Source organism: Asparagus officinalis, chromosome 10 (assembly GCF_001876935.1).
Source record: "Asparagus officinalis chromosome 10, Aspof.V1, whole genome shotgun sequence".
NCBI classification, from domain to species: Eukaryota; Viridiplantae; Streptophyta; class Magnoliopsida; order Asparagales; family Asparagaceae; genus Asparagus; species Asparagus officinalis.
Window position 1 is genome coordinate 30,789,184 of NC_033803.1, and position 12,728 is coordinate 30,801,911.

Sequence of the window (12,728 nt, forward strand, 5' to 3'; positions counted from 1 at the left end):
TGAATATCCACTCTACGAAAATAGATGTGGAGAAATTTAATGGCACGAACAACTTTGGACTTTGGCGATGCAAAGTTTTGGATGCGCTGAACGCGTAAAATTTGGAAGACCCTTTGGAGTTAGATGGCAAGCTAGATGATATTGAAGAGAAGGTTTGGAAGAAGATGAATCAGACGGCGTGTGGTGTTATTAGGTCTTGTTTAACACAAGATTTGAAGTATGATGTGATGAATGAGACTTCTGCAAAGAAGATTTGGGAGACCCTTGAGAGCAAGTATTTGACCAAGATATGGAAAATCGCTTGCATTTGAAGAGGAGGCTTTATCGCTTCCATTTGAAGAAGGAAAACTCCATTAGTGATCACATGAACCACTACACGAAGCTTCTTGCGGATTTGACGAATGTGGATATTATGATTGCAGATAAGGACAAGGCGTTGCTATTGTTGAGTTCCTTGCTTGATGAGGAATACGAGACCTTTGTTCTTACCCTAATTAATGGGAAGGCGTCCCTTTCGTATAGTGAGGTCACCGCTGCACTTGTGAACTATCAGCTTCGAAAGAAGGATAAGGAGGCTTCAGTTGAGCCGGTAGCAGAGGCATTGGTCGTAAGAGGGAAGAATCCAAACCGAAAGAATTGAAAGTCACAGTCTAGAGTACGACATCCTATAGTTGGAAAAGATCAGTGTGCTTGGCGCAAGTAGACTGGTCATTGGAAAAAAGATTGTCCAAAGCTCGACGAATGGATGAAGAATAAGCAGAAGAAAAAAGGGAAGCAACCATCATCAGAAACAAATATTGTTATATCGGATGGTAATATTTCCGATACTTCTATTTATTCGCTTTCTATCAATCCTACAGGTAGCTATTCAGGGGAATCCGAGTGGATGTTGGATAGTGATGTGACCTATCATGTGTACCCTAGAAGGGAATGGTTCTCCAGTTTTAAAAAACTGGATAGTGGTGTGGTATACATGGAAGACAACCGTGCATGCCAGATCCTTAGGATAGGAAGTATTCACATCAAGATGTTTGACGGGACTGTTAGGGAGTTATATGATGTGAGATATATTCCTTCCTTGAGGAAGAACTTGATATCAATTGGAGTTTTGGTTTGAGAGGGTCTGAAGGTTCATGTTGAAGACATGGTTCTCGAGATCATGAAAGACTCTTTGATTGTGATGAAGGGCATCAGGAAGAATAACCTGTACTATTTGATTAGAGATACAGTGACAGGTGGAGAGCTGACGACTTCTGTTAATTCGACTAGACTATGTATTTGGGGCTTGGTCATTCCAGTTTTGATTTGGAGATGGGTGCATTGACCTGCAATTTGAAATCCAGTGAACACTTTGGTGTGAGCAAGAAGATCAAGGTGAAGTTTGGCATCTCTATTCACCGCACGGAGGGTCTTTCAGATAGAGTTCACATGGATGTTTGGGGGCCTTCTAAGGAGACATCATTGGGAGGAAATAGATGTTTGGTTTCCTTTGTTACTGGCTATTCTAGGCATGTTTGGGTTGCAACCAAATCCCCTTTGGCTAAAGTCCTAGTAGTCTCCAACAGATTGAAGAAGTGTGTACTAGACAAAAAGGTGAAGGTACTTCATTCTGATTTTAGTGGGAGGTACAAGATGAACCTATTTCTGTATTGGAGCCGAGCTCACGGCATTTCGAGATACTTCGTTGGAAAGAAAATCTTGGGGCAACTAGATAGGGTAGCAAATTTGGAGAACCGTGTCTTGCTGGAGGAGGATCGTTGTTTGTTATCAAGCAAAGGTATGCATAAGAGTTTCTAGACTGAGGCTTCGACATATTTGGGTCATCCTATTAAAGAGTTGTCAACTGCTGTGATTAGAGGTAAAACTGAATTGGATATTTGGTCAGAAGTGTCACATTGGATGAGGCTTCGATGAGGGAGCCTATTGACTCTCAGCAGGTAGAGAGTTTTGGACAGATCATAGAGGTATCACAGCAGGTGGAGAGTGATGCTACTTTACATTGGGTGGAGATTACTCCACATACTCTAGATCATTCTGTATTGTTTAGGATTCCAGCTGAGGTGACACAATTTGGGGATCGATTAGTTTTGGATGCAGATGATGAGTTGGTTTTTGATTCGAGTGCAGCTGATAGATGTAGTTTGTATATGGCCATTGGTTCACCTCAGGTGGAGGTGTTTGATTCATTACACTTTGAGGCCATTGGAGATGCTATCAGCCGCAGAGTTGATGATATTGGAGAAGGGTTTCGAACTCTTTTATTGGATTGAGGGCCTTTGGAGGCTATTTGGTGAACTACGTGAGGCTTGATTCCTTGGTCAAGAGGATACGTAGGCAGTCTTTATGATGCAGTCAATTTGGTGAGTTGACACCGACGTTCAGAGTTTGTTCGCATTCTCATTTGGGTTATCGACTTGTTGTGGATTGAGTCTGTTGTTGTGAATTGTTTCACTTCGTACTGGATGCAACAAGTGAGACATTTGGCTTGGTTGGTGTCGGCTCGGTTTTGGGAAAACTTCGCCGAGGTAAGGAATTATGAACGTGACATGAGGACATAGTGGGCGTGTGATAATCACATTTTATTATAATTTTATACTCTCATTATCTATTTTTAATGAATAAACATACCACTAATAATTGTTTTTATCTTTAATTGCAGGTTAATGACGAATAAAGCCCAAAAATCTCATCTCTCAACAAAGCCCATGAATTAATGAAGAATATATGCAAATACATGAAAGAGCCTAAGCCTAAGTCCAAAAGCCCAAAGCCAAAGCCAAATAAAAGAGAAAATCAGTGGATTGCAAAAGGAGGGATATGGGTATCGATGCCAGCATCGATACCCATATCGATGCCAGCATCGATGCTGATATCGATACCTATGTCGTTCTGTTACAGACCAATGGCTAAAATTTACTTGTTTTGGATAAGCATATCGATGCCAGCATCGATACCCATATCGATGCCAGCATCGATACCCATATCGATGCCAGCATCGATGCCATCATCGATACCAGCATCAATGCTGGTATCGATACCTACGTCGTTCTGTTACAGATCAAAGGCTAAAATTTGCTTGTTTTGGATAAGATTTCCATCCAATGGCTCTCATTCACTAATGTTTACTATAAATAGGGGTAGAGAGTGAGGGGTTAGAGGTGTGAAATTTTTTATAACTCCTTTTGGAGAGGAGTGCTACTCTTAATTGAGAAGGCCTTCCAAATTTGTAACTTTTTGTTACAATTAATAATAATAATTTTTTCACCACTTTAAATTTTTCTCTTCTTTTCTTTGTTAGATGATAAATATGAAGATGAAGATGGAGATTAATTTGAAGGTTTGTTTTTCTTATTTATCTTTTATTGCTTATTAGTTTAGATTTGTTTTCATGCTTGTAATTAGATTTTATTTTTTTGTTTAAATAGCCAAGAGGCTAGAACCCTCTTGTCTTAGATTTATTTCATGCTTATAGATTAGATTTATTTCATGATTATAGAGTAAATTTATTTTCTTGTTTTTAATTCTTGCAATTTATTTTATAGTTTAGATTTTACAATTTATTTTGTAGTTAGATTTTAATTTCTTATACTATTCTTGGGTTTAGTTTTTCTTTTTGTTCATTTTTATTTTTTTTGATTCGCCTTTAGGCTAGAACCCTCTAGGAAATCACATTTTTCTAAGAAGTGAGTTCAATTCTAGATTACTCATATCTTTAATTGAATCCGCTATCTTTACATTCTTGATTTTTATTTGTTCTTGAATTTTCCTTCTTGCCTTGTTGATCACATTTATATTATCACTTTCACTCTCAAATATATTCATTTAAACAATCATTTTCATTCTTTCTATCTCTCCTCAATCACATTCAGTCATCACTCCTATTTGTCACGCACACAACATAAGAACCGATTTTATATTTTCTCCTACAAAACACCTTCCTCGTGGATCGATATATTTATACTATAACTTGACACGGCTGTGTACTTACAACATTTTTTGTACATGTTTATGCCGCATCAAGTTTTTAGCGCCGTTGTCGGGGAAGGTGCTTAAGTAGGTTTTATTTATTTTGGTTCTTTAACTTGTGTGTTTATTGTGAAGGAAACGTTGAGAGCTTGAAGATCGCGGATTGGAGAACTAGGATTTGAAGATTTGCTTTCGGGTAAGTCTTCTTTCTAGCGTTTTTATTTCCACCCTTTTTAGTTAGCTTCACAATTAGAGACAATTAGGATTTAAAAAAAAAGATTTTATTTTTATTAACCATAATAAAATCCATCTTTCACTTTGACATTTACTAACAAGATAGTAAATTCAAATAATTTCCCCATTCTCATTTGTTTGATTGTTAACCCTAATTAAAAAAAAGTTTTTTTTTTCTTTTCCATCCTTTTTAGTTGCTTTTAATTCATAGGGTTGCATTTCATATTGTTAGTAGGAATTCACCAAGTGATTTGAGCATCTTAATTTGGCACACACTTCAAAATATTTTTAAGGGCAAAACCCCATAATCAAGATAAGGTGAGGGATTTCATCATCCTTTCCTTAGCCCAAAAATCACTAATTCCTCACTACACCATCCAAGTCTAATAAAACTCATTAGACGTTGGCCCTAAGGATTCAAGCTCAATAAGGAACAAAGAATCCTTAAGTGAACCGGTTTAAGTTTTCTTGGATTAGTTGGTGTCTAAGGTAAGGTTTAGGGGTTGCGTAAAGCGTTCCGTAAGGAACGAGGTACTTAATTGATCTCTAATTACCCTCTAGTACTATCCTTACCTGGCTAACTACCCGGGTAAAACTTTAATCTTTTCACTTTAGGAGTTTTTGGTTAGGAGCTAGTCTAGTTGAGTTAGGCTTAACCCTAGAGTTAGAGTGATTGAAAAGTGATTGATTTTGATTTGTTTAGTTAGGTTTTCCTCTTTTTCCATTAAAAAAACTAACTTTTATAAATAAAAAAAAGTATAAAAAGAAATAGTTGGTGTATGCAACAGTGGATTAGGGATAATACACATCGTTTAATTCGTTTTGAACCAATCATAGAAATGTTGACCCTATAGTTTTGATGATGATTTAGCAAACAATTTATTACTAATAAGTCTTCTAGTGTTTTGTGTTTATGTTCTCTTTTCAGGTATTTCAACACACGTCAATCAGTGTTAAAGATTCAAGTTCATTTGTGTGGATTTACCTAGGTATATGTTTGGTTTTCTTACATATATTGTATGATTATATCTAAGCTCAATATATATACACTTAACACGATTTTTGACGTTTTCTATCATATAGATGATTTTTTATTAAACGTTGTTAAAATATCTTTATCTCATGTTTACAGCTCTTTTCTACTTCATTATATACATATAATACATGCACAACATATATATGCATATTTACAAGTCCTATATAAATTTTCACTTTCATAAAAATACAGGTTTTCTAAGCATTTTTCAAAAACAGGTAGTTTTCACAAACGAAAATTGTTTTTCCAAAAATTCCTTTTCAAACATGTTCATTTCATCATTTAGAAACTTTCCCCAAAGTTTCACTATTTTTGGATGTGATTTGATATTTTTAACGAATTTTCAAAACTGCCCAAAACCTATCAGTATTGCGTATATCAGATTTCGGTCGACCGGTACGGTCGACCGACGGTGGTTCTTTTTCAAAGCCATTTTCCAGAAAGCTTTCCGGTCGACCGTACCGGTCGACCGAGAGAATTTCCGGTCGACCGAAAATTTCGTCGGTCGACCGCCAGCTCTAAACCTTGTTTCTTTGATTTTTTGTGCTTTGCGGTCGACCGGACCGGTCGACCGCCGAACGGTCAGAATGTTATAACAGCTAGTTTTTCAAATGGGTTTTTTGGTCTTTTTGCCTACTTTTAGCTGTTGTATTGGGGTACTATATATACCCCATTGCTACTCTTCCTCTTAAGAACTAAGAAATCCAAGTTTGTTGTTTAACAAGATATTAATCGTGTTTAAGAGCTGTTTAAGAGTTGTTTCATTAATCAGTTTTCAAGAGAAGTTTTTCTACAACAAGAAGAGGCCTTCAAATTCTATTGAGATCATCATTTCTTCAGCTGTTCTTGTTCATTGAGAAGTTTTCTAAACTCTTTCCTATATAGCTTATTATTTCACTTTCATTTGATTAACTATATTTATTAAGTTATAGTTATTGAGTTTCATTCACTATTTGTCACATACACTTATTGAGCTTAATATTCTCATATTATATATCGTGGGTTGTGGGGTGTGATTTAGTGAGTGTGAGCTTCATTGTGTTCTCACTTGTTATTTGAGAACAAATCATTGTATTTAACTTTTATTTGTGAGAATCACTTGTAATACACTTGTACACCGAGAGAAGTGTGAGGAGAGAGAGACGGGGTCAAATCCAATAGGAGTGGCGTCGATTGACGAACCTAGGGAGAGGTTGTAATCGAGCACTTGAGGAGGAGGACACGGGCTAGGTTCCTACACTTAGTGTGTAAAGTGTGATTGTTGAGTGATTGTGTAGTGTGAGAGTTTTCGGTGAACTTGTAAACCGAGTGTGTAGAAGTTTCGGCTTCCAAACCGGATTGTGATAGTGGATATCTCCTCGAGGTGAGGAGCGGGGATGTAGGTCGTGGGGACCGAACCTCGTGAACATATCATGTGTTTCTGTTTGCTTGTCTCATATTTTATTTGTGCATATTCTTATTAGTCTTATTGTTCATATCCATCTCTTGCAAGAACATATTGATCTATATAATTTTAATTAGCAATTTAATTGGGATTAGATTAGCATAAGACCCAAATCACCCCCCCTCTAGGGTCTAACAATTGGTATCAGAGCTTGGTACTCTTTGATTTAAGGACTAACCGCCTTGAGTTAAAGATCAAAGTTAGTGTATTTGTGCTAATCTAATTTTGATTACATTGTGCTTCTTGCATTTCATCTTTATGGATATGTATGATTCATCTTGTTTAGGATATGCTATTAATATTGCTCCTCGTTTGGATATTTTTCCTTATGCTCAATGGCGTATTAGATTCAAACTTTTCGTTCAATCTAATCAATTTAATTTATGGGAAATTATTGAGGATGCCTATGTTGTTCCCACCTTGAAGAAATCCAAATGGTGTGAGAATGATAAAAGATTGTTTAACATGAATAAGCTTTTGTTAGAATATTTGATTAGTGCCTTTCACTCATCGTTTTCTAACAAATTTTCTAACTTTGATAGTGCTCACGCTTTATGGAAATTTATTGAAGCACATGAAGGGAAATTGGAGGCTATTCAACAAGAGTTGGAAAATCCCAATTCTTAAAGAATGCAATGAAAATTTGAAAATTGAAAATGCTAGTTTGCTTCATGAAAAACGTGATGCTATGTTAGAAGTAGATAAGTTGAAATCTATGATGAAAAATCTTGTTTATCCTACTTCTAGTAGCAATGCTTGTATGCACAATGATGAGTTGAATCAAATGAGAAAATGAATATCTATCTTAGATTCAACACTAAACACTTGTATTGCTAATAATAAAAAGCTTATGGACTTATGTGCAAAGTTCAATGTTAATTCTTCTAAGAAACCTATTCACTATGCACATATGTATGACAAAATTCACAAATATTCTATTTGCGGTCTTAAAGGCCATTTAGCTCAATTTTGTCATAATGCACCAAAAATTGATAAGCCTATACATGATTGTGCATCCCATCAAGCTTCCTCATCACATACACATGTACACACACATAGTGTAAATCATAAACATGCTCATGTGTATAAATGTGATTATTGTGGTCGTTTTGGTCATTTGACCATGTTTTGTTTCGATTTGAAAAGAAATTTTCATTTGCAAAATAATTACAAAGAAAAATCTATTTTTGTAAATGAACCACGTGCATTCCATTTCGGTCAACGTAAACCATTTAAACCTCTACATTGCACAAATTGCAATCGTATGGGTCACGTTTACAATTTTTGCTTTGATCGTATCGGTGCACAAAATACGCCCAAACGGGTTCATAACCCTAGGGCCTTGGATTTAAATGCTAGGGGTCATGTCCCAAGTTCTAGTGGTACCAAAATGATTTGGGTACCAAAAAGACTTGTATAGTATTTCTTTTGTATTTGTTTTGTTTTTTGGTTTGTTTTGCTTTTGTTCTTATTTTGAATAAATCTTTTTGAGCTTTGTATGACAAATTATACTCTTTATGTTAAAAATAAATTATTTGTATGTTTTTATAATTAAAAACACTTATATATATCTTATAAAACTTCTAGTATTTTATAAAACATATTTCCAAAAGGTCTATTTTATAAAAACTCTCAAAACAAATTTCCAAAATCACCTGTGCTTTTCAGTTTCTCGCGGTCGACCAACCCGGTCGACTGACGGTCTTTCTGTAATCGTTCCGGTCGACCGCGTCGGTCGACCGAAATTGATTTTCTGTAGCAGCTTCGGTTTTCTTATCGGGTTTTGGCTTTTAAGATGATAACTGTTTCAAACCCGAACTGCTCATCACCATTAATCTATTTCTTGGATAAATCTCAGCCGTTCCTTCATCATCTCCTTGACCCGACTCTTCATTTTTCCCCTCATTTCGAAATTTTTTCCCAATCTATCGTTTCTTTTCACGGTCGCCTGCATTCATCGACCGAAATTCCCTTTCTCCGTAGATTTCTGCCAGAGTTTGCTAGGTAATGATCTCCTTCTCATCTATTTGATCCTATTTCATTACTCTAGTGCTTACTCTTCTTTTCTAGGGTTTTTATCTTAGGGAAGTTTGTTAATTTGCTCTAAATTCGTTTTTGTTTACAGGATTTTTTTTTATATAATATCTCATATCCTATCATATTCCTAATCATGCCTCCCAAGCCCTCCAAAAAGAGATCTAAACCCGAAACTAGTTCCTCCTCTACAAAAGCTTCACATTATGAGGATTATCTGCTTTTTAAATCTCTTGTTAGGAAATATAGGGAACTGTGTAAATTGAAAATTCTCCTAACTAGGTATATCAAATATCCTGAGCTATTCATGTATGACACTCAGTCTATCCTTCATAACGTTGGGTTAGATAGATTGCTAGATGAGGTATATAAAGTTCCTTTCTATCCTTTTTTAGTTTATCTATTTTATGTCAATCTGTCCACATCATCCTCTGCTGATGGTAGCTTGACCATTACCTCATCTATGAAAAATATTGCAATAACTTTTTCTGCCAACGAACTTGCGGGGATTCTTGAAATCCCAACAGGTGACGTTGATCTCATGTCCATTGAGCTTAGTGATCCTGTTGTTAACCAACTAATGTTTAAACCCGGATTTTCTTATCCTATGAACAACAATTCACTTAATCCAATTTCCAAACTCATTGCTAGAATTGTTGCTCAAAACTTGATTCCTAAGACCGGTAGTTTTGATCACTTTGCTTCTGATAAGATTAATGCTGTTTATGCCATCTTTGCCAAAATCAAAGTAGATTGGGCAACTGTCTTTGTCAATAACATGGCATTAAAGCATACCAAGTTTCTACCTTTTGGCTCCTTTCTCACCCTCATCTTTCAACACTTCAATGTTGACCTCACCAATGAAACCAAGATTGAATCTAAGAGAGATTTATTTGATAAGGTTTCCCTCTCTAGAATGCAGATGTCCATTGACTCCACTCCTTCATCATCTTCTCGCTCCCGTCCTAGAGCCTCTACCTCTTCCACTTCTGATATTTGTGACCGTCTGGATCGCCTTGAGACTAAGTACTCAAGTGTTCAGAAGCAAGTCACATCTATTCAGAGGGATGTTAGGACTATTCTTTCCTTTCAGCGTCAGTCTCTCGGTATTCCGGATCCCTCTTCTACCTCTGAGTCTGATTCTGAGGAGGCCTCTGCTGAAGGATCAGGATCTTCTGATGGCGATGGTGATGGTGGTGATGATGATGGTGATGATGATGAGTGATCTTGCTGTTTATTGGAGTTTGTTTTTGTGATCTCTAAGTTGATGGTGCTGTTTCATTTTGAGTTAGAAAACTTGACATTTATGTTTTTAGTTTGAGTGTAATAACTCTATATCAGTATGGTTTTATGTGACTTTTCATGTATGATTTGCTATCTTGTGGACGAATCTATGTTTATGCAAAACTATGTTGTTTCTAATGCTTATGTGATGTTTTGTGACTTATTGTATTTAGTTTATTTCTTCTATGAATTAATGCATGGTTGAAACAACATTCATGTCTTGGTGTGTGGAAAATAAGTTGCTTATCATGAGTTCTTTGTACTGTTTATGATTGTTTAGTTTGCTTAGCTCCTTTACATACTCTTTAGTGTCATTTATTCTACTTGACAGGGGGAGCTTTTGGCATATATTACTTTATTTTTATATTTCTGTGCTCATAAGCAGGGGGAGCATTGCTCCTATTTTTCAATTTTTTCCCTTTTTGATGTTGTCAAAGGGGGAGAAAAATCCACATATAGCTCATATACTTATTCCATATATGGTTTATGGAATCATTCATGAATGGTTTATCTATGTTTGGCTTATATGTGGGTTATCAGTTTATGTTTCATATAAAATTGTTTGCTATCATCAAAAAGGGGGAGATTGTTGACCCTATAGTTTTGATGATGATTTAGCAAACAATTTATTACTAATAAGTCTTCTAGTGTTTTGTGTTTATGTTCTCTTTTCAGGTATTTCAACACACGTCAATCAGTGTTAAAGATTCAAGTTCATTTGTGTGGATTTACCTAGGTATATGTTTGGTTTTCTTACATATATTGTATGATTATATCTAAGCTCAATATATATACACTTAACACGATTTTTGACGTTTTCTATCATATAGATGATTTTTTATTAAACGTTGTTAAAATATCTTTATCTCATGTTTACAGCTCTTTCCTACTTCATTATATACATATAATACATGCACAACATATATATGCATATTTACAAGTCCTATATCAATTTTCACTTTCATAAAAATACAGGTTTTCTAAGCATTTTTCAAAAACAGGTAGTTTTCACAAACGAAAATTGTTTTTCCAAAAATTCCTTTTCAAACATGTTCATTTCATCATTTAGAAACTTTCCCCAAAGTTTCACTATTTTTGAATGTGATTTGATATTTTTAACGAATTTTAAAAATTGCCCAAAACCTGTTAGTATTGCATATATCAGATTTCGGTCGACCGGTACGGTCGACCGACGGTGGTTCTTTTTCAAAGCCATTTTCCAGAAAGCTTTCCGGTCGACCGCACCGGTCGACCGAGAGAATTTTCGGTCGACCGAAAATTCCGTCGGTCGACCGCCAGCTCTAAACCCCGTTTCTTTGATTTTTTGTGCTTCGCGGTCGACCGGACCGGTCGACTGCCGAACGGTCAGAATGTTATAACGGCTAGTTTTTCAAATGGGTTTTTTGGTCTTTTTGCCTACTTTTAGCTGTTGTATTGGGGTACTATATATACCCCATTGCTGCACTTCCTCAAGTTTTTTGTTTAACAAGTTATTAATCGCGTTTAAGAGCTGTTTAAGAGTTTTTCATCAATCTGTTTTCAAGATAAGTTTTTCTACAACAAGAAGAGGCTTTCAAATTCTATTGAGATCATCATTTCTTCAGCTCTTCTTGTTCATTGAGAAGTTTTCTAAACTCTTTCCTATATAGCTTATTATTTCACTTTCATTTGATTAACTATATTTATTAAGTTATAGTTATTGAGTTTCATTCACTATTTATCACACACACTTATTAAGCTTAATATTCTCATATTATATATCGTGGGTTGTGGGGTGTGATTTAGTGAGTGTGAGCTTCATTGTGTTCTCAGTTGTTAATTGAGAACAAATCATTGTATTTAACTTTTATTTGTAAGAATCACTTGTAATACACTTGTACACCGAGAGAAGTGTGAGGAGAGAGAGACGGGGTCAAATCCAATAGGAGTGGCGTCGATTGACGAACCTAGGGAGAGGTTGTAATCGAGCACTTGAGGAGGAGGACACAGGCTAGGTTCCTACACTTAGTGTGTAAAGTGTGATTGTTGAGTGATTGTGTAGTGTGAGAGTTCTTCCAAACCGGATAGTGATAGTGGATATCTCCTCGAGGTGAGGAGCGGGGACGTAGGTCGTGGGGACCAAACCTCGTGAATATATCGTGTGTTTCTGTTTGCTTGTCTCATATTTTATTTGTGCATATTCTTATTAGTCTTATTGTTCTTATTGTTCATATCCATCTCTTGCAAGAACATATTGATCTATATAAGTTTAATTAGCAATTTAATTGGGATTAGATTAGCATAAGACCCAAATCACCCCCCCTCTAGGGTCTAACAATTGGTATCAGAGCTTGGTGCTCTTTGATTTAAGGACTAACCGCCTTGAGTTAAAGATCCAAGTTAGTGTATTTGTGCTAATCTAATTTTGATTACATTGTGCTTCTTGCATTTCATCTTTATGGATATGTATGATTCATCTTGTTTAGGATATGCTATTAATATTGCTCCTCGTTTGGATATTTTTCCTTATGCTCAATGGCGTATTAGATTCAAACTTTTTGTTCAATCTAATCAATTTGATTTATGGGAAATTATTAAGGATGCCTATGTTGTTCCCACCTTGGAGAAATCCAAATGGTGTGAGAATGATAAAAGATTGTTTAACATGAATAAGCTTTTGTTAGAATATTTGATTAGTGCCTTTCACTCATCGTTTTCTAACAAATTTGCTAACTTTGATAGTGCTCGGGC